At 43.8% G+C, this 27,098-nt stretch overlaps 1 protein-coding gene across 1 annotated transcript in view; it reads left to right on the forward strand.

Annotated features, from left to right (window-relative positions):
- The first annotated feature begins 4,127 nt into the window (after positions 1–4,127).
- The window catches only part of PLA2G4A (phospholipase A2 group IVA), a 110,979-nt gene continuing 88,008 nt past the window's right edge, over positions 4,128–27,098 (forward strand). The window contains exon 1 of the mRNA XM_001516265.4: positions 4,128–4,226. The gene's annotated coding sequence lies outside the window, so the exon portion shown is untranslated. The remainder of the gene's footprint in view (positions 4,227–27,098) is intronic.

Raw genomic sequence — 27,098 nt, forward strand, 5'->3', positions numbered from 1 at the left:
AATGGACGCTCAAAATATGAGAGGGGGGTTCAATTAGTTCATCGATCAGTGGTATTTATCGAGCGTTTCCTGAGTGTAAACTGAGTAAACTGAACTAAGCGCTTGGGAGAGCATCATACGGAAGAGCAGATAGACTCATCCCCTGCCCACAAGAAGGATCTTACAACTGCCGCGGTATATTTGAGATCAGCAGAGAATTGAGCAGCAGTCTCATTTAACTGATAGGATAGTTTTCTTTCCCTGCTTTGATTCAGAAAGCTGCTGCCATTTCTCTCTTTGAGGGCAACTTTCATTTGGTTCATTCATTCAATACTATTTATTGAGCTCTTACTATGTGCAGAACAGTGTACTGAGCGTTTGGAATGTACAATTGGGCAACAGATAGAGATAATCCCTAACCAATGACGGGCTCATCCGTGGAGGTTTCACAACTAGAGAGGAGATATGGGACAAAGCTTTTTCCTATTAGGTGTGCCCGAGAGTCCAATTTCCCCTTCCTCTTTGTATGGAACCCAAATCTTTCGGAGCAGAGACGGATGGACCGTTATTGAGTAGCCTTTGAGTAGACTTACAGCAGTAACCTGAAAGAAGGGAAATCATGCATAAGAATATGAGCTTTCTCTTATCTTTTCAGTTGGAAGTCTATTACAAGCCGAAGTTCACAGTTGGAAGCGATCTAGTTGAAAAGTTTATGCCTTATGAATTAATTTCGGAAGCAATGCCACAATTAACTTTTCGCCCAAGTGGTATTATCTGTGGCTTTTTTTTTGTATTGGCCCAACTCAAGGATGGACAGGAGAGGCGTGAGGCGATAAGGGAAGCATGTGGAGTAGTGTGGGCTAGTGATTACAGCACGGGTCTAGGAATCAGAGGGCCTGGGTTCTTATTCCACGTCTGCTACTGGTCTGCTGGGTAAATTTAGGCAAGTCATTTAACTTCTCTGTGCCTCAGTGACTTCATCTGTAAAATGAGGATTAAGACTGTGAGCCCCATGTGGGACGTGGACTGGGTCCAACCTGATTATCTTGTACCTACCCCAGTTCTTCATATATTGCCTAGCACATAGTAAGCACTTAACACATACCATAAAAAAAGGGGAGGGCTTGAATGGTGTTCACCCCCACCATGTATAGATCTGTATTTCAATATATTTACAGAAGCACTAATATTTATATGCCCACATATATTTATTTACATATTTTTATGTATATGCATGTATATATACATATATAATATGTAATACAGACATATTATATACATATATAATATGTATATACATATAATATATCCATATATATATAATTATATATAATATATGGATATATTATTATGTTGTCTTGTTTTTGTCCATCTGTCTCCCCCGATTAGACTCTGAGCCCATCATTGGGCAAGGATTGTCTCTATCTGTTGCCGAACTGTACATTCCAAGCGCTTAGTATAGTGCTCTGCGTATAGTAAGTGCTCAATAAATATTATTGAATGAATGACTATTTTCTTAATGCAGAAACTGATCGAAAGGTATTTTAAATTATTTATTTATATAAACCTCCGTTTCTCCCTCTAGATAGTAAACTCGTTATAGTCAGGGAATGTGTCTACCAACTGTTTATTATTATACTGTACTCTCCTGAACGCTTAGTACAGTGCTGTGCACGAAGCGCTCATAAATGCCATAAGGATGATGATGATGATGAAAATGATAATGATGAGGATAAAAAGCATCAGATCTGTGTCTTCATCAAAGTCTTAATAACTAGAACCGAAAAGTCGGTATAATCCTTAGGCGATTCAGATTATTCAACATCCTCTTCTGAGGATACTTGGAGTCCGGCCTTTCCATAGCAAAACTGGTTGGGAAAAGGCGAAAGCAAGCACTTTTCAGGAAACACCTCTTGATCAGCTGGTCGAATGGCCAGTAGAATGCTGGTGCTAAATAATATGATGAAAGATCCCATCTCTGTTTTGTTTTCTGTTTTTTTCTTGAGGCGGATTAGATGGGAATGACAGAAATATTGTGTTAGGCAACTGTTGGTACTTTTCTTTTTCCAGCAGGTAGATTATAGGTGTGCTCTGCCACCTTTCAAGAAATTCTGGTCCATCATTCTGTTGAACGAAATGGGATTTGTCAGGTGATTCAACAGCCAGAGAATCGGCGGGGTGGGAAACAGAGCAGCAGAGCTCAGGCTCCAAATGGGGCTGCAAGGACCACCGCGGAATCAACGGTCGGAACCGAGTCTAAACCAGGGGAGCAACTCGAACCTATCGCTTGCCTACTGTGTGAACTTGGGTGAGCCCCTTAACTTTTCCCTGCTTCATCTGTAAAATGGGGTTTAAATACCCGTTCACTTCCTCCGTTTGTGAGCCTCAACATGGGTCAGGGTCTGCGTCCGACCTGACCAGCTTAGCATAGCGATACTTTACAGATTCTACAGTTATCGTTGCGGTTTGATTATTATTATTGTTATAAATACAGAAGGTAGGGGCCTGAAACACACCATTTTCATTATCCACGCGAAAGAACAGCAGGATAAATCAATTGGCTGTGTTTTTAAATCCTTAAATAGAAGCCCTGTGTTTGGGAATTGCTGGAGGGAAAGTTGTCAATAACTACAGATGTCAATTTATGGGTGGAGCTCAAACTAAATAAATGGGTCTGCTCTAAGGTAGTCACGCTATATCTGCTTGCTGATTGACTTCTTTGAATTAGGCTGGCACTCTTTCCCCAGTACATTTGAGACCCTCAAATTCTAGAACGTGAGCCCCCCGTGAGCCACGTCTGAATGAAACAATATGCTATTATTTTTCTCTAGTGCTGAGTATACTTTGCTTATTGTAAGTGCTTAACTTTGTTAAGTAACTCAGTAAGTGCTTGTGTTAATTACTATTATAATGATTAATACTTGTGACATTAAGTGGTTACTATGTGACAGACATTGTTCTAAATGCTGGGGCAGGTACAAGATAATCAGGTCGAACGTAGTCCTCGCCCCAGATGGCGCTCACAGCATAAGCAGGATGGAGAACAGGAACCAAATCCCCGTTTAACAGATGAGAAAATTGAGGCACAGAGAAGTTAAGCCAATTGCCCGAAGCCGCACAGGAGGTAAACTGCAGAGTCAGGATTAGAACCCGGGATTTCTGACTCCTAGTTTGTCCTCTAGATTGTAAACTGGTTCTGTAGACTGTAAGCTCGTTGTGGGCAGGGAATGTGTCTATTGTTATATTGTACTCTCCTAAGCGCTCGGTACAATGTTCTGCCCACAGTAAGCACTCAATAAATATAACTGAATGACTGAATGAACGAGTGAATGCTCTTTCCCCTACCCCACACTGCTTCCCGCTGAAAACCTACATTTCCTGATTCAAACGTCAACCTCATTTATCTATCTTCTTCTTTTTTTTTTTTTAAATGTTATTTGTTAAGCAATTGCTACGTGCCAGGCAGTATACTAAATGCTGGTTGAACACAGTCTTTGCCCCACGTGGGGCTCACTGTCTTAATCCTCATTTTACAGATGAGATAACCGAGGCACAGAGAAGTTAACCGACTTGCCCAAGGTCACACAGTAGGCAAGCGGCAGAGCCGGGATCTCTTCTCACAACAAACAGCAATATAGAGGAAAAAAAGATGTAATTTTTTTGTGCGTGTGTGTTTGAGAAACCTCGTAATAGATTGCTGCCTTTATAGCTGGTCGTCTACCAACTCCCTTTAAAAGGGCTCAGTTTTTCACCTTCGTAGACCTATTTGATCTGGTCTCTTTCTCATAAACCTTCCACTGCCGTAAGAAATCTCCAAATGCCATTCCTTAGAATGGATCTCCTTGGTACGCTCATAAAATGAGGAAGTAATGAACTTCGACCACGAAAAAAGCAGCCACCTATAGGGAGTGCTTTTATATATATATATATGTAGATATATATATTTTTAAGGTCAAGTGTTTTTCACCTTCCAACACTCCTCCACCTCCATGCTACTGGTCTTTGACCACGTTGAACTGTGGAACCTAAAGCCTCTTTCCTGAGGGCAGGCTCATCTTTTCCTTTCTTTTTTAAATTCCACCTTAAACGTCACGTCTTCGAGCCCAAGTAGACCAGCCCACATGTTTTAAGTTCCTCCCCCTATTCAAGTCCTAGAGATTGCTTATGTTCAGGCACCGAAAAAGGATCCTGCCCCAGAAAGCTAGAGGAATAGTCGAGCCTTGGAGAAACTAGAGTACCACAGAACTGTAAGCAATTTATTTCTCTTCTTCCTGTTCTCTTTCTATCTTCGTCCCAGCTGCTGCTAAACTTCTTAAAGTGGATCGGGGACAGAGATCGGGCTTTAGCTGACAGCTTTTTTTTTTTTGGAATGAAGAAAGGTGGCTCCTTCATTTCCCCCTCTGGGTTGAACTGCCAAGAAGAGGGTCTCAAGTGCCAGTCTTGAATCGATCATTTTGAACCTGTGAAGGTGTGGGAGGATTTTCCACGTGATCCTGTAACCTCTTCGTTGCCAAAGGCCACCATTAGGATATCTGGAGCTTAGGGGGGAGAGGGGATCTGTCTCTTCTCTGGGTTTTTTTAAATGCCTTCCTATTTTAGTCAACCCCCTGCCTCCACATCCCCCGCTACCCCCATCCCTCCCCTGGCAGCTATGCATCGCAGGAGACCCGCATATTGCCACATTAGAAAGGAAAACATAGCTCAGAGAGCAGCCTGATGAAGTTAAAAGAGGATCAGGGATGGGACATGTTTTCCCTCTTTTTCATTAAAAAACACACAAAACCTCTGACTTGGCAGGAGCAGCAGAGGCGAGAGGGTTTCGGATTTAAAGACATTTTGAAAGAGGTGGGCAGGGCAATGCCAGGGCAAGAGAGATTTAGCTGGGGAGATATTCGTGATTTGAATATCTTTGCATCAAACAAATCAATCCAGACATCAGGCAGTTTGGCTTGCAAGTCCCTTTAAAGCTACGTACGTTGACTTCCCAGTTATTCAGTGATTTAGAATGTCCTGTGCATGTGTAGTATTTCTTCTGCTGACTAACTTTATTCCTTGACGTTTTAGGCACTCTGAGAGGAGCATAATATCATCCCACTCAGTGCAGTGTGGGAGTACACAACCAATATAACCAGCAGTTGCTCCTCCCCAAGTGCCTCTAGTAACAGCTCTAACAGTCCCCTGATTGCCTGAAAGAATTGCTGCTTCCCCCTAAGAACCATTAAGACTGAAAAGAAACTGGGAGAACTGGACTCACTTTGTTTGGTCGAATACATTTATTCAGAGCACCAGTTTTCTCACTCGAGGGCTTTTGTTTCTGAGAGAGAGGAAGATTTATATAGGCTTCAAAAAGACACGATGAAGAACAAAATGCTGTAGCTCATTTTTTTTTTTTTTGGTATCAAAATCAATTCACTCTCCTTTTCTTCTTTTCCTTTAAATATCTGGGCTATGTTCTTTTACATAAATGACAATAAAGATTTATAAAAGACCTTAGGGATGAATAGTCATAGCATTAAACAAGGTTCTTCCGTGTCAAGGTTTAATCATGTTTTGGTTTAAAACTGTCTATAGATAAAGTCATAAAACCGAGCAAGTTGTTTCCATCCGATGCTCTCTGGTTGAGAAGGTGAAGCGTTTGGATCGCAACTGCCTGTACTCTAGGAAGCCTCTGTCTCCTGAGAATTTAATTATCAATCAGTGGTATCTATTGAGCACTTACTCTGTGTGGAGCACTGTACTGAGCGTTTGGGAGACTACAGTACCACTGAATGAATCCATGATTGACAGTCAGAAAAAGAGAAAGAGGGTGACAGTACACGTCTCTGTTCAAAATTTGGACTGTTTCACCCTACAGGTATATTAAGACTTGTCTGCCCAGTTTGCTCTGTAAGTAAGATACCAGAATGAGCTCCAAGAGAGTTTTTGGTAATTATATGGCTTTCTTTTACCCTGGACTACTTCCTTCAGCCTAGTGAATGAAGCAATCATTGTGAAATAGACAGAGAAGCCAATGTTGAATCTGCTAGAGCTAAAACAGTTTTTCAAATTTCTGTGGAGGAAGCGCAGGTTTTATTAGGAGCCAGCCCAGCTTCTGCTTAACATTACCGATGACTTGAAGAAGCACACGGCACTCGGTGGACACCCAATAAATACCAGCATTGCAACTAATGGAGAAGCAGCATGGTCTAAGGCAAAAAAAATCACCGGCCTGGGAGTCAGAGGACCTGGTTCCAATTCTGACTCTGCCATCTGTCTGCCATGTGACCATGGACAAGTCACAACTTCTCTACATTTCAGCCACCTCATCTGTTAAAATGCGGATTGAGACCGTTAGCACTTTGTGGGACAGGGATGTGTCCCTCATGATTATCTGGTATCTACCCATGTGCTTCGTACAGTGCCCAACACTCCGTTAAGTGCTGAACAAATGCCATTAAAAAAAAAAAAATGAGGCAGGTCAATCTGACAGACCCAGAAGAAACATTAAAGAGCCATAGAACTCTTAGGCAGCAAAAGTAACCCATTTTTATGAGATCCAAATAGAGAGAGAATATGGTTTTAAGACATTGCTTACCCAAAACTTGGTGTCCGCTAACTTAGAAAGCTCCAGGCAGATGATTGAAAGGAACAGGGCCGTCATCAGTTTTTGAAAGACTGGGATTTGATCCTTGAAAGTCTTTGAAAACGTTCATTAAAAAAATAGGCCCCTTCAGGAAATAATCGACCCATATATACTCTCAAGCATGGCTATGCACATTATATGCGCAAGCACACACTCTCTCTCTCACACACACACCAACACACATACTTTATCTTATAGGGTTCCAGTTTTGGAGAATGACTTCACACTGTGGGGGTGGAAAGAGCCAGCATGTGGTAAATTTCCTTTCACTGTTGCTGGCATATTCTGTCTGGCTCTATATCAGCCAAGAGAAAATCACCACTTCTTGAATTGACAAAAGTTCAGATTTTCACATTGGGGAATTGGCCAGAGAAATAGGTCTCCCCCATCCTGCCTAACTTGGCTCTCCCCATTTCTTCGGGTTCCCTCTTCCACACGCGGGAGGTGAGGTCCTCCGTGTCAACCGCTGTTCTTCATCCAGGGTTGGCACAAGGGAAGAGAGAGGAGGCGGGGGCAGTGGAGGAGGGGTAACGCCCTTTCTGCCCCCCCCCCCCCAACCCACCCGGTGTTCCGCTTCTGCCGTACAATATCTCGTCAGGAAGTTTTTTTTCTTTTTTTAAATGGCATTTGTTAAGCGCTTGTGTGCCAGGCCCTGTATAAAGCGCTGGTTGGACGCAGTCCATGTCCCACATGGGGCTTACAATCTGAGTCCTCATTTTACAGATGAGGAAACTGAACCAAGGTGAAGTGACTTGTCCAAGGTCACCCAGCAGATGGGTGGTGGAGCTGGGAATAGAACCTGGGTCCTTCTGTCTCCCGGGCCCGTGTTCTATCTGGTAGGCCCCACAGCTTCTCAAGGAAGTCAGGGAAGAAGAGGGAACTGGGAAGGAGAAGGAGGAGAAGAAGGTTTGAGGGTAGTGGGGGGTAGAGGGGTGCCCAGAATGGGGGCTTCCTCACTCACTGGCAGACTGGTGGCATCCTCAGAAAGCCAGGGAGGGCATGGGCCCCATCCAGCTTTGGAGAGGGGGCATTGTATACATAGCTACTTAGGAAAGGACTTGAGGATATAACTTATTAGACTCCTGGTGATGTGGAATTTAATCCCCAGGCTGGCCCCTCGCCATCTTGCAATTCCTCTTGTGCTTATATTTCTCTTGTGCTCTGGGGCTTTGGCAGTAGAGCAGCAGGATTTATTGAGCACCCCTCAGAGCGGTGTACTGTACCAAGCACTTGGGAGGTAAAGCGGTGACACATTCCCGACCCACTGGGGCTCCCACACTAGTCTCTAGACTCTAAGCTCACTGCGGGCAGGGAATGTGCCTACAAATTCCGTCGTATTATACTCTCCCAAGTGCTTAGTACAGTTCTCTTAAGAAGCACTCGACAAATACCCTTGACTGATTGATTGATATGGGGGGACGTGAACATAAAAAAAAAAATTACAACTAGAAAGGTCAAAATGAGTAATTTCTGGATAGTGTGGGTTTGGGAGGAGGAAGTCCAGCTGCCTTTAAAGAACCTAATCAGCTTTCTTCCTCCTGTTTATATACTCTCTTCTCCCACTTCACTCCAGCTCACGCTCTCGGTTCCTCTCTAGCTAACTACACATTGTGCCTCACTGTCATCTTTCCTACTGTGAATCTCTTGTTCAGGTCCTGCCTCTGCCTGGAACTCCCTCCGCTTTAAATCCAACAGACCTCGGCTCTTCCCATCTCCAGATTCCTTCTGAAATTCCACCTCCTCCAAGAAGCCCTCTCCTATTAATGTCGAATCTCCCTATCTTCCATCCCCCAAATTCCACTTCTGCACTTGTGCCATCTAAGCATTTATATTTATGAACCCCCAAAGCATGAGTGCGTGTATTTTTACACACTTCATATAATAAATATGATCGACTAATGCATGTATTTTGAAAAACTATTGGTTCCTTCCCTCTACAATTCACTTTAGTATCTGTCCCCCAGTTAGATTGTAAACTATTTGAAGGCAGGGATCGAGTCCACTAATTAGACTGTGCTCTCCCAAGCGCTTTGTACAAAACTCTGCAAACGGTAGATGCTCAAGGTCTGTTGATTGACCCGTCGGTGGTCTTCCTCTCATTGTTGGCTACGCAGTCATATAAATATAAATTCATTTTTACAGAGTTTATGTGAAGACTGTTTTAGAGGCAGGCTGTGTGGGCAGTCCCGTTTAGCAGCTAATTGGAAGGAACCACTTTTTCTGAAGCATTTCCCTGCCTCTCTTCTTCAGCCTGACCTGACTGTTGGCCCTAGGCAAGCGTCTTCACAGTCGGGTGGGGAGGCAATGAATGGGATTGAATGATCGAATGAAGAATGATCTGATGCCGCCATAGTTCTGTCCTATAAACCCGAGGTTCCCTGGACTGAGTTGAGGCTGCTGTGGGATCCAGGAACTAATTCTATGCCGGTCCTAATTGGAGAGGGAATGATTTAAGAGACAGAATCGATAACAATAATAATAACTATTATGGTATTTGTTAAGTACTTACTGTGTATGTGCAAGCACGGTTCCAAACCCTGGTGTAGATACAAGGTAATCAGGCTGTCCCATGTGGGGCTTACAGTCTTAATCCCTATTTTAACAGATGAGGTAACTGAGGCACAGAAAGGTAAAGAGGCTGGCTCAAGGTCACACAGCAGACAAGTGGTGGAGCTGGAATTAGAACCCATGGCCTGTGACTCCCAAGCCCGTGCTCTTTCCACTAAGCCATGCTATTTCTCTAGCAACGGGATGGGAAATTCTGTCCTGTTAACCACACTTTCTGCTCCTCTTCTGTCTGATGCTCCTCAGGGCTAGCGTCGGTTTTGATTTTAGGAGCACGTAATTGAAAAAAAATTGACTAACTTTAGAATTTCCACAGAATGACAAAAATGACCTGTTGCTCAAGTGAATTGAAACCACAGAAATGGTGGACCTAAAGTGGAGGAATATTCCAATAGTGGAGTAGTTAGAGGCACTTCAAAAAGTTTTTTTTTTTCTTTTGGATGCCTTCAAGAAACCATCTGCTCAGCTGCTCGCTTTCATAGGCATTGAAAATGAAGCTGGAAAACTTTTAGCCATGTTCTTTAGTCAGTCTTCCTGATAAATCAAAGTAATCATCAAAAAGCCTTCATGATTACATTTTTAGCATATTCATTTTTTTGGCGCTAGCGATGGTTCTTTAAGAATCAGCATTCCTTGGAGTTTAATCTATTCAATATATTTTTTCTTGGTTCCATTAAAGAAATCTATTTTGATTCTACCAGAACTTTTCTCCTAAGGCCATTTGTGAAGACAGAGACTATATTGTCTCCTGAAAACTAATTTGCAAATTAGTGGATAACTTGGGAAGAAGATGGAATATTTTACCCAAGTGTAACAACAAAAACACATGACACTTTGTCTGTGGAACTTCAAAATGTATGTTGCCATTTGGCAATACTGTGTATAAGCTTTTGTAGTGAGACCCAAACTGCCATTATGTTCTCCAAACTGCTTCTGAAACATGGTGAATCGATCAGAAGTTGTGCGGATTGGAGTGTACGGATCAAACCTATGGAACTTAACGTCAGGGATGCTGGAGATATTAATGGGGTAGAGGTGAAAAGATAGAAAGCGTGAGAGGCCAATATTCTGCAAAAAAATTGTGGGATTTTTTTTTGCAGATTTCCAAACCCCACGGTTTCAGAAAGGGCTAGTTGTAGGTCCCCCCCAAAGGGTGAACGAATTATGCCTGGACTTCTCTTTCTGAACCAACTGCTTCTGGATAGACACAGGGACTGGTGAGATAAATTTGTTTCTCGTGAGTGGCTTTGGAAAAGCATGGAAAAGGGAGGAAAGTAATTCTGAAGGATTAGATTATGAATCACGTATGGGACAGGAACTACAGCTAAGTAATTCTGTAGATAACATGACGGCCTGATTCCAATTCTTCATTTAAATATAACCCAAATAATTTTCTCTTACTTCGATATTAAAAATACTGAGATGCATTCTCCCGTTGTCCACCAGCGCTCTGCTAGGAGCTCGAATTCATTCAGCCCACTTTTGGTATTGTTTAATAGTGTGTAATGCGGCTCTCACCTTAATAGTGCATTGTGAACCCTTTATAGTCCGAGTTAATATTTATTCCAACCTGCCTCAGAGACATTAAGGTAATGCCACAGGATTTCCAAGATGCTATCAAAATCCTAGTACAATGCTCGGCCCGAAGTAATTGTGATTGATTAGAAATAGTGTGGCCTTGAGAAACGGCACGGACACGAGAGTCAGGGGACCTGACTTCTGAACCCAGCTCTGCCCCTGGCCGGCTATGAGACCTTGGGCAGGTCACTTGACTCCTCCGTGCCTCCGTTTCCTCATCTGTAAAATGGGGATTAAATGCCTATTCACGCTCCTCCTTAGACTCTGAGCTCCGTGTGGGTGAGGGACTGATTGTACTGTTCCCCAGTGCTTACTACAGTGCTTGGCACATATAAGGCACTTAACAATTACTGTTATTATTGACCATCTTTAAGAGAAAGAGGTGAGAGCCAATTTGAAACTATCGGGCAATCTTACTACTTTCCGACGCCAAAAAGCCTGTAGCCAGAATCCTTCCAAGTAGACTACTGAGGAATATAATCTGTTAGTTAATTATAGCATTTATTAAACATATACTGTATGCCAAGACTGAATTAAGTCCTGGGGTAGGTTCAAGACAATCAGATTAGACATAGTTCCTGTCCCATATGCGGTTCAGAATCTAATCAATCAGTGGGTTTTTTTTTTTTTGAGCATTTACTGTGTGCAGAGCACTTACTAAGCACTTGGGAGAGCATGCTACAGCAGAGTCGGTAGACACGCTCCCTGCCCACAGAGAGCTTACAGTCTAGAGGAAATCTAAGAGACAGGGAGAGTAAGAACCTTACCCCATTTTACAGGTGGGGAAACCCAAGTCACAGAGAGGTTGACTGCCTTGCCCAAGGTCACACAGGAGGCCAGTGAGAGACGTTGGTCTGGGTCATGGATCTTCTCACACCCAGGTTCATACTATTTCTACTAAACCAGTCAACTGAATACTACCTACATTAGACTCTGGAAGAAGGTGCATGGTATTGATTTGACTCAACATCAAGAGCCCTCTACACCTGTCCTATCCTAATAATCTGAAGAACTGGGATTTATAGACATCCTTGCGGATTGAATGGGCAGGGAACATGTCTGTTTATTGTTACGGTGTACTCTCCCAAGCGCTTAGTACAGCGCTCTGCACACAGTAATCGCTCAATAAATACGATCGAATGAATGAATGAACGCATGAACTGGATAGAATTTCTGTGGGAATGTCTCTGGTCTTCGTTTTGACAACACAGCTATACCGAAAGCACTTCTAGCCTCATTTGGTAAGCATGAATGATTCTGCTAATTACCTACCCATTATCAGTCAGCACATCAATGACAGTCGTTAGGTAGAACTCAAAAGCGGTCACATTCTGTCTAACCACTTGTCCAAAACCTGATGACATTACTTTCCAGATAATTTTAGGGTTGAGTTTCTGTTTCTGCATCTTTCTATTGCTCTAATCCCCAAACTGCCCTCTGTCACTAACAAGGAGGCCCGCGAAACAGAGAAAACAGTCCAAAATGGAATGGCTTGAAGTTCCTTTGCAATTTCTCTAGTCAAAGCCGTGAAAAAACGGAAAAACTCCCAGATCTGATGGCGGGACTGAAAATGTTTATAAATAAGGAAGAGGCCTGATCCTCGTCCACCTTGACTCAACTTTTCCTCAACCTCTGGAACACGGAATAAATGCCACGAGAGTTTACAGTTGCCAGCGTCATCTCTGTTTTCAAGAAGAGAAGGGAGAGAATTCGTTTTGAAAATGGGGAAATCTCTCTGCTCTCCCCTGCAGTCAGGATTCTAGCCAAAGTTCTCTCAGACAGACCTCGGGAGAACAAAGATGCCTCTAAATTGTCTGAATCACAAAGTGGCTTCAGCCCGAAAAGCAGCACAGAAGATACGATCTTTGCAGCAAAGAGCAACAGATCTCTGTAGTCTTCACTGTGCTTGCTAACTTCCCCAAAGCATATGACATCATCAACAGATAAAGGCTCTGGAAATTAAGCAAATTCAACTGTCCTGAGAACGTTGGCAAATCCCGAGAGGCAGCGTGAAAGAACACGGTCCTGGGAGTCACTTGTCCCTGCTCTGCCACTTGTCTGCTGTGTGAGTCTGGGCAGGTCACTCAGCTTCTCGGTGCTTGGATTTTCTCTTCCTCTGGTATTTAAGTGTTCGCTTTGTGCCAGGCACTGTGCTAAGTTCTGAGGTAGATACTGACTAATCAGGTTGGGCAAAGTCCATTTTCCACACGGTGGTCACGGTCTTAATCCCCATTTTACAGCCGAGGTAACCGAGGCTCAGAGACGTTAAACGGTTTGCCCAAGGCCACACAGTAAAAACCTTCCGTCAAATGAGGATTCGATGAACTTCCCTCTGATTTAGACCGTGAGCCTCTTGTGGGCCGGGGACCGTGTCTGGCCTGATGAACCTGTACCTACCCCAGTGCTTAGAACAATGCTTGACGCCTAGTAAGCATATAAAAGATACCATAAAAAAAATCCGTAGACCCTCAAGTGACAGAATGGTTGGGCGTGGCGGGATCGCAGATGGCTTTTCTAACCCTAACAGTTAATCAGGTTGGAAGCGGTCCAGGTCCCACATGGAGCTCACAGTCTTAATCCCCGATTTGCAGATGAGGTAACTGAGGCACAGAGAAGTTAAATGACTTACGCAGGGTCACACAGCAGGCAAGTGGCGGAGCCCGGATTAGGACCCAGGTCCTCTGCCTCCCCGGCCCGGGCTCTATCGCTGGGCCGCTCTGCTCCTCTTGGAGACAGGTTATGCTCAGTCCTCTCGGGTGCGGCTGCTGCCGTTAGTGGAATTTTCCTTCGGGAGCGGTGGATGAGCCGTAGTCTTGAGATGTGAGGACCCGGAAGCTCTGCCGAGGAATTCATTATAGTGCCGGTGGCTGGTGCCGAACTACGTGCTCTCCGGAGCCTGCCTGGCACCTTTCCACACTGGGACCCCGAGGGCGCTGAACGAGTAGGTTGGCGTTGCTGCCGAACGTGGCAAAAACCAAAAGAATAATACCGTGGGCAGGGAATCTGGCTGCTTATCGTTGTATTGTACTTTCCCAAGCACTTAGTTCAGGGCTCTGCACAAGGTAAGTGCTCAATAAATACCATCGAATGAATGAATGATTGAAGTATCCGGTAAGCACTTATATGTGTCAGGCTCTGTACTAAGCGCTCCAGTAAGTAGGAGAGAATTAGGCCAGACACAATCCCTAAACCACGTGGGGGTCCCAGGCTAAAGTTGAGGGAGAAGGACTTGATCCCCCTTTTACAGATTAGGAAACAGAAGTGAAGTGACTTGCCCGAGGTCACACAGCAGGCGGGTGGTGGGATCCAGAATAGAACCCAGATCCGCCGACTCCCCAGCCCATGCTCTTTCTTCTAGGCCGAGCTGCTTCTTAAACCGCGTATGCAGTTAGAGAAGCGGCGTGACTCAGTGGAAAAAGCCCAGGCTTGGGAGTCAGAGGTCATGGGTTCGAATCTCCGCTCTGTCACGTCAGCTGGGTGACTGTGGGCGAGTCACTTCACTTCTCTGTGCCTCAGTTACCTCATCTGGAAAATGGGGATTAACTGTGCGCCTCACGTGGGACGACCTGATGACCCTGTATCTACCCCAGTGCTTAGAACATAGTAAGCGCTTAACAAATGCCACCATTATTATATACAGTCTTCTCCCATATTAACTGATTTCAGATATAAGACGGACTTAATAACAATAATAGTACTTGATAAGCACTTTCTACGTGCCGAGCACACTTCTAAGCACTGGGGTAAATACAAGTTCATTGGCTCGAACAAAGTTCCCGTCCCACATGGGGCTCACACTCTTAATCCCCATTTTTAGCGGATGCCGTACTGAGGTTCGGAGAAATGAAGCGACTTACCCAAGGTCTCACAGCAGACGCGTGGCGGAGCTGAGCTTGGAAGCCAGATCCTTCTTACTCCCAGCCCCTGCTCTGAGCTCCACCACGCCACGCTGCTTCTCCTTGGTTTCCGTTTCCCAGAGGTTATTCCAAGCGCTTAGTACGGTGCTCTGCACATAGTAAACGCTCAATAAATACTACTGAATTGCTCTTTCCCCTGAACCAAGAGCTACAGTGTGCTTTAAGTATCATCGATAGTCTGCTCTGGACGTGCCGTTTGCAGAGGACATACGCTTGAGTCTCTGTACAGGAAGACAGGAATTGACATCTCTTTCCAGACTCATCATAGATGAGAAGCAGTGTGGTCTAGTGGAAAGAACGCAGGGCTGAGGGCTGAGAGGGCTGCTGTGTGACCCTGGGTAAGTCATTTAACTTCTCTGCGCCTTCAGTTACTTCTTATCCCAGCTCTGCCGTATGTCTGCTCTGGGACTTTTGGCGAGTCGCTTAACTTCTCTGAGCCTCAGTTTCCTCATCTGGAAAATGGGGATTAAATCCTACTCCCTCCTGCTTAGACTGTGAGTCCCGGGGGGACGGGGACTGTGTCCAACCTGAATATCGGCATGGCGTAGTGGATTGAGCCCGGGCCCGGGAATCTAAAGGTCGTGGGTTATAATCCCGCCTCCCCCACTTGTCAGCTGGGTGACCTTGGGCAAGTCACTTCGTCTGGGCCTCAGTGACCTCATCTGGAAAATGGGGATTGAGACCGTGACTGTGTCCAACCCGATCTGCTTTTATCCACCCCAGCGCTTAGTACGGTACCTGGCACGTAGGTATAAGTGCTTAATAAATGCCAAAACTATTATCATTATTATCGCATCTTGCATCTACCACAGCACTTAAGGAAGTGCTTGGCACACAATAAGTCCTTTACAAATGCCATTTAAAAAGAATATCTCTGCAGACTGACCAAAGCCATGTACCAGCCAAGATTTGGGAAATACTACTCACAGACAAATGTTTTATCAGCAACGTGGAGCTCAGTTCTGTCGTGAAACATAGGCAGTTTAGCGTCCAGTCCAGTTGCATGGCTGTACAAAGAGGTAGAAGACAAAACTAAAAAAGTCTTTTTTTTTTTCATTTTGGCATTTAGCAGAGTTTAATTGGTATCACAGCTGTACCACTTGTAAAAAAATATTATCAAATTCATGCCAGTTTCCTGACGTCGGCAATAGCTTAAGCAGGTCCAAATTCTCTCTCGATCGAGAGCCAGCGGGTCTCATAAGCTGTTGTGTATAGCTGAAGCCACATCATATACTTTGGGTGATAATTTCTATTATAAGAAAAGTAAAGCCGAGTAGGCCAAATTCAAACTGAGTGTGGCAGTTAAAACTGAGTGTGACTCTCAATAATAGCTCTATCGTTGCCTGTGGGGAGATGAGAGCAGAATTTGATTTCTATATTTTAAAAGGCAGGCATTTTCTCATACTTCCCAACTCTAGACTGTAAGCTCATTGTGGGAAGGGAACATGACTGTTTATTGTATCTTACTCTCCCCCGTACAGTGCCCTGTGCACGATAAACGTTCAATGAATACGAATGATCGAATGAATGAAGTTTTCCAGAGCGAAGGATGGACTGGGATCGGTTTTAGATAATTTTTGGAAAGATTCAGATTTCACCAAGTTGTTACTGAATCTCCTAGGAGATCTTGGATAGAATCTATGATGGACTAACGTATTTCTAAGGGAAGCATAAGAATGGCTTGCTAATTTACCTAGGACTCTCCTGGCTCTGGTTCCACGATTCACTGTATCAGGAGAAGCAGCGTGGCGGAGTGAACGGAACACGGGCCTGGGAGCCGGAAGGTCATGGGTTCTAATCCCGGCTCCGTCACTTGTCTGCTGTGTGACCCTGGGCAAGTCACTTCACTTCTCTGGGCCTCGATTACCTCATCAGTAAAGTGGGGATTGAGACTGTGAACCCCACGTGGGACAGGGGACTGCGTCCAACCTGAAGATTTGCTCGTATCCATCCCAGCGCTTAGCACAGTGTCTGGTAATGAGATCGGATGATAGCAGCCTATGTCCAACCAGCTGTTGTTTGAGGAGCTGAAAGGAGAAACATAATCAGGGGAGGCTGTACATCCTGCAGCTCCTGAAGGAAAACTCTGAACTCTGAATTCTGAACTTTCAGAATTCTGAAGGAAAAATGGAGCCACATTTCTCCCTAGAATTTGCCAACAGGTAGCCAACTTGGATTTTTGAGAGATCTCTTCCAGTCTCTGTATTGTAGGGGAGAGGACGGCATTCAATAAGGGGTCTATGTAATTTATTTATACATCCTTAATTAATTTATTTATAATAATGTCACTCTCCCCTGCATTCCCTGTAAGATTCCCCATCTACCAACTCTTTTATATTGTACTCTCCCAAATGCTTAGTATGTTGCTCTACACACAGAATACGCTCGATAAAATATGGTTGATGGATTGATTGATTGATAGGCCATATTTATGCCAGGGCCTTGTGGATACAGATATGTTAAAAAAAATAGCATTTCCATACGTTTCCAAAGTGCCTCCAGCATATTTTTTCACTGACAGTGAAGATACACCCGTCCTTTTCTTCATCCTCACCTTGCCTTCCTCCTCCTCATTCCGGTTGGAAAAACTCCTGTTCGGGTGCAAAATAAGGAGGGTGTAAGTATAGGCAGTCATAGAACCATTTTGACTCAGTGCTCGTCATATTTTCAAAGTCCCGGTGGAGTGTCTTCCCTGGGGTCTTTCAGTTTGCTGTTTACCTCTGGGATAATGACATGATATTCCTGACTGAAGCAATGGTGAGATGTTACCAAGGGAAGTCAGCAATTAAAGACGGAGTGAAGCAGCCACAAAACCAAAAGAAATGTAAACACAGCACAAGGATGAGGAGGATATTTGCAAAAAATAGCCAGACATGAAGGAAGAGAAAGCTAGGGGCTAGGAGGAGCAGAGAGTGTTACTAAATTTAGAGACACTCCATATTTATCACCATTCTTAATTCTTTTTTGCCCTCTAGTAAGGAGATTTAAGAAACTCCATCCCATTTGCAGGGTCTTGGCTATAGTTAGGGTAGAATACAGACAGAAACCTTCTCGCCGTGCCTAGATCTCGCTTATCTGGCTGCCGACCCCTTGCCCATGTCCTGCCTCTGGCCTGGAATGCCCTTCCTCCTCAAATCTGCCAGACAATTACTCTCTCCTGCTTCACAGTCTTACTGAAGGCACATCTCCTCCAGGAGGCTTTCACTGACTCAGCTCCCCCCTTCCTCTTCTCCTACTCCCTTGTGTCGTCCTGACTTGTTCCTTTTCTTCTTCTCCCCTCCCAACCCCACAGCCCTTATGTACGTATCGGTAATTTATTCATTTATATTAATGTCCGTCTCCCCACTAGACCGTAAGCTCACTGGGGGCAGGGAGTGCATCTGTTTATTGTCGTATTTTACTCTCCTTAGAGGTTGGTAGGGTAAGTACAGTAAATGCTCAATAAATATGATTAAATGAATGAATGAATGAAAGCCTATCCATATTGTCAAAGGCAGAAAGCGGTGGATTATCATGACTATTACTGTAGAATTTCTTCAAATGAACATAATAAATGCAGTTAATGTGCTCTGGCAGTGATGTATAAACAATTACTTGTCTGTGTGGGAAGAAGAATTCTTTAAGTAATTTGGTCCAATGCTTGTGAGTAAACATTTGCCATTGTGGTTCAGTTTTAGTGAAGCATCTCGGGACTGGGAAATGAAATATTTTTACCGTTAGTATTCGCAAATTCTTAAAGTCAATTTATTTTTCCTTCCTTCATTCATTCAACCGTATTTATCGAGCGCTTATTGTGTGCAGAGCCCTGTACTAAGTGCTTGGGAAAGTACAATATAGCAATAAACAGATGCCTTCCCTGTCCACAGCGAGCTCCAATATGCAGTCCGAATAGACACGAGTTACTTGCTCTGCAGAGGGGAAACACTTTAAGGTAACAATAAACTCCTTATGAGCAGGGAAAGTGCCTACAGACTGTTATGTCAAACTCTCCCAAGCGCTTAATGCAGCGTTCTGCACACAGTAAGCACTCAATAAATATGGTGGAGTTGCTGAAAATACTTTCCCAAATGAATTTTCACCCTCCCCCTGGCTTCCATCCCCACCTCCCATTCCTATCCCCGTGTATTCCATTGAGAATCGAAGATTAAAGATTTAGGGATTTGAGTTGCGATTCAGGCTCCTGTGCCATTCCGTAGTGTAACTTGGCAGGCTTGTTGTGAGAGTTTAATAATGAAACTCATTGTGATGCACTTCCAAAGTGGTCGAGAGTACCAGTGCTAAATAATAATTACAGAGGCATTTTCCTTGAACAATGCAATTAGACATGTCTAAATTGATTATCTTATATTTACCCCAACACTTAGCCTAGAAAGCACTTAATAAATGCTGTAACTAAATAAAAGAACTGAAAGGGACCCAGTGGAAAAGCAATTGGAAACAAAATAATATTCAACAAGCTCAAGGTCACGGTATGAGGGGAGGGGAAAAAGAAGCCTGAGGATAAACACAAATAGCTAGAAAAAAAGCCCTAAAGTTCCAGAGAACTCAGAGTGAACACAGTGTTTAAGGAACAAAACAGATTGATGACTGGCAGAGTAGTATTTAAAAATCATGGGTTCATTTTCTTTATCAGCATTGCTCAAATCCTCACCAGGTATTTTAAGTTTGGACGTATTCCACCTGACATGGAAAACTTGGAGGTTTCCACAGAGGGAAACAAAACCCTTTAAAGATTTGTGAAATAGAATTCTTTCGAGTATAACTTAAATGAACTGTCGTTACTTAGAGAAACAGCCTAGCCTAGTGAAAAGAACGTGGGACTGGGCCAGCGGGGAGGGGGTCAGAGATGCCAGGTTCTAATTCTGCCTCTGCCATTCGCCTACTGCGTGACCTCGGAGAAGTCACCCAACTTCTCCGTGCCTAAGTTCCCCCTTCTGCAAAATGGGGATTCAGATACCTGTTCTCCCTGGTACTTCTGTGAGTCCTGTGTGGGACAGGGACCTCGACTGTCCTGACTATCTTGTATCCACTTTAGAGCTTAGTTCAGTGTTTGGCACGTTGTAAGCGCTTAACTGATGCCACCATTATTAGGCAGCTGGGAGGAGTAAAGTTAGGATCAGTGGGAATGACACCCTAAAGCGTATGAGAGTTTTATTGAAAATGGTGACCGGCTGCTTCCTGTCTTCTTGAAGGACTTCACAGTGAAAGAGGAAGCCAGCTTGAGCGGCACCTGGCATAAGTGCCAACTCCATGGGAACCAAGGAATACAATCATCCCCATGGTGTTGGCAACGAGGGAACTAAGCTAATGGTTTTGTCCGCATAGCTTTTTGGCCAGGGTGGGTGGCCCCTATAGTTAGTTCTGCCTCCCGGAAGCAGCGTGGCCTAGAGGAAAAAAATTCTGCCTGGAAGTCAGAGAACCTGGATTCTAATTCCTGCCCCACCACTTACTTGCTGGGTGTCTCAGTTCCCTCCTCTGCAAAATGGGGATTCAATACCCGTTCTCCCTCCTGCTTAGACTGTGAGCTCCATGTGGGACCTGATTATCTTGTGCCTACCCCACTGTTTGGTTCGGTGCTTGGCACATAGAGCTCAACAAGTACCACAGTCATTATTATTAACTGCAGAGGGTCTCTCAGCCTCTCGTTCCTGCTGGCAGGTGGAAGAGGAGGACACTCTGGCTGCTTCTGCTCTTTTTCTGGACCTCACCGGGTACCAAAGCTGAAGTCAAGATGTTCCTTTCACTTCCATCCCATTCCTCACTTATGCATATACAACAATCAGCGGTATATATTCAGCACTAAAGAGGTGGTTCTGAAAGACTTGTGGAGAAGAAAGCAGTATAATTTAGCACTGGAATGAAAATTGCGGAGACAAAGAGTGAGGGATTGAGCAGACTGAATCTGTATCTTAATGGTTCAGGGCCTGAATAAGGGGTTGTGGGGAAAGAATGGGGATAAAGAGGTGGCTCTGAAAGAGTTGTGCAGAAGAAAGCAGTGCAGTTTAGTGTTAGAATGAAAGCTGGGGAGACAAAGAGAGAGGGATTGAGCAGACTGAATTTGTATCTTCAGGGTCAGGGATGGTTGGGAGGGTTAGGAGAATGATGAAGGGTTTCAATCTTCCGTCTGTAGCTTGAGGGAGTGGAGAGACTTATGGAAATGCAAAAACAGGAATATTGGAACTCAAAGGAGAGCTGAGTGAAGGGAGAAAACTGCAAGGGAATGATCATCGAAGACAAGGAGACTAATGAGGTTGCTCAGTGAATGCAACATCTAGTGGAAATGCACCCACATACAGCAGAAAACAAAGACATTGCTTAGTCATAGTCCATTCAGTATTTATTTCCTAAAAATAAAGTCTCATATTTCGCAGATGGCTCCCCACTTAGCTATGGGAAAATTACAGGGGGAGGGAGGCTTGTCTAAAGACACATTCATTCCGATCATAGTTTTTGAGCACTTACTATTTGCAGAGCACTGTACTAAGTGCTTGGGAGAGAGCACTATATTCCCTGCCCACAACGAGCTTACAGTCTAGACACCTGGTGTCCAATTTGAGATAACTCAGGACCATGGTCTTCTGAATCCCAGACTGTTGATAATTCTATGTAGGGTGAAGAACTGTTTTACCATTTATTTGGAACTCGAAATGGTTTATAAAAATTTCCTTCCCTACAGGCCAAAATCATCGACAAGGCAGATCGCTTAAAGTTATCTTTAATTTTCAGAACTGTGGCTTTAATCAATCAGCCTTTGATTCCAAAGGTCATGCCAAAATAAAGAGCATGAATAAATTAATCACTTGATGTCTAATCATTTAATCCATTATTCCAAATCTTGAGCCCTTAAAAGTTAGTTGTCTGATATGTGCTGGACAAAAACTGCTTTCCCTCAGATTAGTGACCAAATTTAATCTGAAAATGTGATCCTATTTGGTAGATTATAAGTTAAGTAAATACAACAGATCAGTCAAGATTTTTTTTGGCCTTGGTATGTTTTTAGATCCTCAGACCCAAACAATAGATGCCCCTTATCAATTTGCTTCAGCATTTAGCAACGGAACAAAGAGAATGCCATTCAGGGTCATTTCCTATGCAAAACCACCTCATTTGGCTATCTTGTTTCCTCTGGTGGACCTTGTAGCTTCTTGGCATTACTGAGCTCTTATAAAGGTTTAGACACTGTCGAATTCTGTTGTACTTTGGAAATCCAGAAGAAGAAAGGAGAATAAGCAGAGTTAGCCGACTGGCCCTGGACACTCCTAAATTTTAGGCCTTGAGAAATGGCAGATGGAACCCCTAAGAATTCTGGTTTGAGCTGGGGTTTATGAGTTTTTCTAATGAGGTAGGAGCCTATTAGAGGCTGTCTGGCAAAGCCGCTGGTAAGCAGAAGACCTGGATTCTAATCTCTGCTCTGCACCCTTGTCTGCCTCGGGCAAGTCAATCAGACAGTCAATCAGCAATATTTATTGAGTACATCAGACAGTCAGCAATATTTACTGAGTACTTACCGTGGGCAAAGCACCATACTAAATGCTTGGGAGAGTACAATATAACAGAGTTGGTAGCTACTTACAAGTCATTTCGATTCTCTGTGCCTCAGTTTGCTCATCTGTAAAATGGTAAATGAGGATCTAGTAACCGTTTCTACTCCCTGTGAGACTGTAACTCTATGTGGATAGGAGCTGTCCCAATTATTTTGTATTACTCCAGCACTTTAAAAAAAATATATCTGTTAGATGTTTACTTTGTGCCAGTCTCCGTGTTAAGCACTGGGGTAGATACAAGATACTCAGATTGGACACAGTCCATGTCCCATGAGGGGATCAAGGTTTCCATCTCCATTTTAAAGATTAGGTAAACCTCTTTATTTTTTTACTTCCTAATTAAACCTCATACATTACTTTGCCCTTAGCTAATTTTCATCTGAAATTTAAGGAGAGCTAAATGTTGATTTGGATGTGGGAGGGGTTGAAAGGATAAAGTTTTGATGGAAGGGCGTGAGGTTCATTCATCTTTTTCATACAAGTCACCAGCCAAACACTTTATGTATCTCCTATTTTAGAGCAGTTTGAGAGCACTAATTTTAAGGCAACAAATAATAATGCCCATCTTGGCGGTTTTTTTATTATTTACTACTTCTGGAGTTCACAAACATAAGGGGAACATTTTTATTCCTATTTGGCACACATTTTCGGTAAACATACAAGAGAAATTCAATCTAAAGTACAGATTTCCCCAGAAGAGTTTGTAATGTAAAGCAATAGATAATTCTGATTATTGTCACAAAAACAACTTAGCCTGAAATTGGTTACTTTCTGATTGGACATTCTCAAATCAAGTCCTGGATTACTAATTAAGCCAAGGAAGTCACCTTATAGGAGAACGGAGGAAAAAGAGAACCTGTTTCAAGATATTCTCAAGTCTGACAAAAAACAAAACAAAACAAATACAAATACCTTAGGACAGTGCTCTGCACCCATTGATCTATTGATTGACATCTTGGAAGATCGTGGCCGAGGATGATTGACACTCTCCAAAGGAGACAAGGGAAAGGTAGAAATATTGAAGTGATAGCCCCGAACCATCCTCTCGATGAGGAAATATTTGTCCAGCTGCAGTAACTCACCTGGAATGGAAATCATTCGTGTTCATGAAACACTGAGCATGATGATGCATTTAGAAAGATCATCTTGTCAGAGAACTGCTCCCTTTATTCCACTGATTATAAGAACCGATGGGATACCTGGTGGAAAGAGCATGGGCCCGGAGTCAGGGGACCTGGTTTCTAATCCCTGCTCCACCGCATACCTGCCGTGTGACCTTAGGTAAATCACTCAAATTCCTCTGTGCCGCAGTTCCCTCATCGGCAAAATGGAGATTTAATACCTGTTCTCCCTCTTAGACTGTGAGCCCTACGTGGGACCTGATTATCTTGTATCTCCCCCGGCACTTAGCACGGTGCTCGGCACATAGTAAGCGCCTAGCAAGTACCATGATTGTTATTATCGTTATTATTGGAAGAAGAAGAAATGAGGAAGGTTCCCCCTTGGAAGAAATGCTTCTCAGGGGTCAGAGGTTTCAGGCGGAGTGATGAGAACCTTGGATGGGGTGGTGTGGGGCTCCCCTTAAAGACAGGAATTTATGAGTCATTACTGCTCCACTTTTTCCCTTTTCTCTCTCACGATTTTTCACCTCAGCCTCACCTCCGGACCAGCCCCTTCTCTCTTTCATCCCCGGGGAGAGTAAAGGGAATAAAGAAAGGGAGCAGAGAAATGTTTGTACAGGGTCTGGGCTTCTTATCTGAATTTTTCCATGCCTTCAGCTTATCCTGTAGGAAAACAAACAAAACCAAAAAACCTTTTGGGGGCCCACCCTCTGAGTTGTTAATAAATGTTAATTGAAACCCAGAATCACACTAAATGATGCCAGTTTCATAACTTGCTGACTACGAGCTGACAAGTATATAGGCCAAATTTCCCCCTTGTTAAAGTCCAGGAAGCTGTGTAATTATATAGGGTCAAATAAAATGGGTAGAGTTGAGCCACTCATATTTGCTGGGAGCCTATTTCTTTGAATTTGTTAGAGAATTGTGGCTTTAAAACCATTTAACTTTTGATATTATGCGAACCAGAGTCCGGTACAACTTTCAAGGGAGAGTTGAAGGAAGGCCTATATTTCTTTCCATTTCTAATTTTCAGCTGAACCGAGATATTATCTTTTGCTTCCACAGGAACTATAGATATTTCAAACTATGACGCCAGCAAACCAGGAAAGTAGAGGCTGAGTCAGATCCCTGACACATAATCACCTCACCAACACACCATCAATCTTAGGAGCCAGCAAACTCAGGGAAAGGGAAGGGATGAGACTACAACTTTCCATAAATTTATAATTGATTCCTGGGGATTTTCCCTGTTGGACCGATGCTACGCTGGGGAAATCTCTGAGAAGGTGAATCCGTCCTTCCTGTTTAACTCTTTCTCCCTTCCAGTCCCACCTCCTCTACTGCCCAGTGAGTGCAGGTTTTTGAAATCTTGGATTTCAATGGCGATTTCAACCCACCTCGTCGGGAGGCAATAAGGAGCAGCCACTTGTTCTTTCATGATTCCTCTGTGCTATCACGTCACGATCTCTTCTCTGAAGAGCTCTCTGGATGTGTTTGTTTTTCTCTCTACCTGACAGACCAATGGCGTGGTCAGAGCTGGTGACCCAAGTTGGATGCACACTGGGTCAGGGGAAATGGTGCCATGACATGAGATGGGAAATGGACCTAGCTGGTCACTGGCTTAAAAATAATAATAACAGTGGTATTTCTTAAGTGCTTTTACCATGTTCCAGGCAGTGTACTAAGCACTGGGGTAGATACAGGTCCCTGCCTCACATCGGGCTCACATCCAACCTTTGATTTGGACAGAAGCAGCGTGGCTCACTGGAAAGAGCACGGGCTTTGGAGTCAGGGCTCATGAGTTCGAATCCCAGCTCTGCCACTTGTCGGCTGTGTGACTGTGGGCGAGTCGCTTCACTTCTCTGTGCCTCAGTTCCCTCATCTGTAAAATGGGGATGAAGACTGTGAGCCCCACGTGGGACAACGTGATTCCCCTGTGTCTACCCCAGCGCTTAGAACAGTGCTCAGCACATAATAAGCGCTTAACAAATACCAACATTATTATTATTATTATTGTTATTAACTATTTCCCATTCCTCTTTTTTCAGTAAGGAGAGACTTACTCCTAGCTGAGGGGTCATTTCAGTTGAGGCCTATTGCAGGCCACGGGGAAAGTCACTGTAAAAAATGCCAGTGGCTTAATTCCTTTTCGATGGATTGGAAGTGACTTGGTAATAAATGTGGATTTTTTGTTACTTAAACCATGTAACCCAGTTATTATTTTCTTTTTGTAATATTGAAGTTGTGGAGCAGTTTAGCAACTACTTTCAAGCGTTCAGAGTTTGAAATGCTGGGTTAGAATCCCTCTTCCATGATCATGCAAATCTGGGTGGACGGCAGTGATGTTTTGAACAAACTCTTCAAGAAGGCACGTGGGGTCAGTTCAAGGAGTAAAAGCTAGAACATATATAACCTGTTCCATTCACTGTCGATGCGTGGAACTTCCTCCTTTGATTTTGAAACTGAAACAGGGACTAAAGATTTGTGGTTTTCTCTGAGTAATGCATTAAAAATTCTTTTTTTGACTCCCAGGATCTGAAGGTGGCTACCGACCTTCTCGGTGGCCAGCGAAGGCCCCGGTGATCACCTAATGAGGGAAGACATTTACACGGGCACTTACTATAATCGTAGGCACTTACTGCACTTAGGCATCTTGACAAGAGGACCCCCATAGAGAGGAGCACTTTATCTCACATCTCAGCTCATTAATAATCCAAATTCTGGAGCTCTTGCAAGTATTTTCTTGCACTTGTATTCACCCTACACTTGTTTGTTTGTTTTAGGGTGTTTGTTAAGCGCTCACTGTGTGTCAAGCATTTTTCTAAGCACTGGGGTAGATACCACTTAATCAGGTTGGACACAGTCTCTGCCCAACACGGGGATCACAGTCTAAGTAAGAGGGAGAACAGGTATTTCAGAAGGATCTGGATCTAGTCCCGGCTCTGCCGCTTGTCGGCCGTGTGACCTTGTGCAAGTCACTTGCCTTCTCTGTGCCTGTTACCTCATCTGTAAAATGAGGATTGAGACCGTGAGCCCCACGTGGCATAACGGACTGGGTCCAACTTGATTTGCTTGTATCCACCCCAGCGCTTAGTACAGTGCCTGGTACATAGTAAGCACTAATAAATACCATTATTATCATTAGCTTGTATTCCTCCTCTAGACTATAGACTCCCTGAGGGAGAAGAACATGTCTACCGACTCTGTTGTATTCCACACTTCATATAGTGCTCTGCACCCAGTAAGCACTTGATAAATCTGATTGATTCAACCATGAAAGAGCATTGAATTTCCTATATTTTTAACCCAAAACTATTCATAGAGAAAGGTTCCAGCCTTCATTGTTCTTTTTCATATATAACAATATATAACAGAGTAGGTGTGTTCCCTGCTCAGGAGGATTTTATAGTCTAGAGAGAGATGAATTTGCATTTCACGAATGTCCATGCTGAATTTCCCCATTCGTACATTTCTATGGGCGTGCAGTTTACTATCACTCAGAGAATAGGAGGAGAAGGGAGACAAGGGAAAAATCAAACAGTGATATTTATTGAGCGTTTCCTATGTGCAGAGCTCTGTACTAAGTACTGGAGAGTAGGTAGCAGCATGGCCTGGTTCATAGAGCAACGAACAGGGAGTCAGAAGGTTGTGGGTTCTAAACCCGACTCTGCCGCTTGTCTGCTACGTGGCTTTGGGCAAGTCACTTAACTTCTCAATGCCTCAGTTACTTCATCTGTAAAACGGGGATGGAGACGGTGTGTGTGTCCAACCC

Source organism: Ornithorhynchus anatinus, chromosome 16 (genome assembly GCF_004115215.2).
Source record: "Ornithorhynchus anatinus isolate Pmale09 chromosome 16, mOrnAna1.pri.v4, whole genome shotgun sequence".
NCBI lineage: Eukaryota > Metazoa > Chordata > Mammalia > Monotremata > Ornithorhynchidae > Ornithorhynchus > Ornithorhynchus anatinus.